This window comes from Penaeus chinensis, chromosome 23, assembly GCF_019202785.1.
Source record: "Penaeus chinensis breed Huanghai No. 1 chromosome 23, ASM1920278v2, whole genome shotgun sequence".
In the NCBI taxonomy this organism is placed as follows: domain Eukaryota; kingdom Metazoa; phylum Arthropoda; class Malacostraca; order Decapoda; family Penaeidae; genus Penaeus; species Penaeus chinensis.
Genome location: NC_061841.1, coordinates 1,056,570 through 1,057,749, shown reverse-complemented (window position 1 = coordinate 1,057,749; position 1,180 = coordinate 1,056,570).

Below are 1,180 nucleotides of genomic sequence, written 5' to 3'. Positions count from 1 at the left end.
AATAATGTCTTCTTCTGCAAACACCTTCCAACTCGAGATGTTTTACCCAAAAGGACCCTTTATTTAATAAGCGGACAAATTTGTTCTTTAAGGAAGTAAATCATCAAGAAACGCCAATCCTGACCCCCCCCCCCAAAAAAAAAAAACCAAAAAAAAAACAGAGGACCCAGGGAATCTCTCTAAAACCCTGTAACACGAGATTATAATTTGATCGATGGAAATCTTGATAATCCCCCCAAATATATGTATTTTTCTTCCTGTCCATAAAGTATCCAAGTATTACTAACCTTGCAATTTGTAAAATTATCCTATTTGAAAGTCCTTCGCGTTGGATATTTTAAAAAAAATTAAGAACGAGCATGTTGCACACTTACTGATGTCGAAAGTCGCAGGAGAAGGAAATATTTTTACGCCAATTTTTTTGTTTTCCTTTTTTTGAAAAAAAAATGGTTCTTAGATGGTTTGCTTTGTTTGTTTGTTTGTTTGATTACTTACCTGTTGATAAAAAAAATGATTCAGTTGTAATTGACAATTGCTAAAGGTTGCATATATGATAAATGACCGTTGGTGGGTGATAACGAACTTAAAGTAACATTAAAAAGGAAAATGAATAATGTTTGAGTTATGGTTAATGGTTAGGAAAAATAAATGTGTTATACAGCAAATGTCATATGGCACTTCTGTTAGGTACTGTGGCAAAAAGTGTAGACATAACTTAAGGTGAGGGTCCGCCTAGGGAACGATCAATTTTTGACAAAATCGAAAAATATTCGAAAAAAATATATGTGATTCTGGCAACATTCCTCTGTATGTTCCAGAAGTTTGGAAGCGAAATAAGCAAAAGAAGATACAGCATATTATGTATACCCCTATACATTTTGCGCGTCGCCAATGATGTACGTGTCGCGACAGTTCATGTATTAAGTAATTTTATAGGCTAAATTACACAGAAATTTTGTTATTAGACAAATATTATATATATACCCATAATTTGTGTGTGTATACATACATATATATATATATATATATATATATATGTAAAAATATGTTATCATCATCAAGGTGCCAACGCTGACGGGGGCGCATGGCCGCATCCACCCATCGCTTCCATCCACGGGGGTCCTTCATGGAGAGTCTCCAGGCAGGCCCTCGGCCCATCTCTAGCTCCTTGCGACTTGTC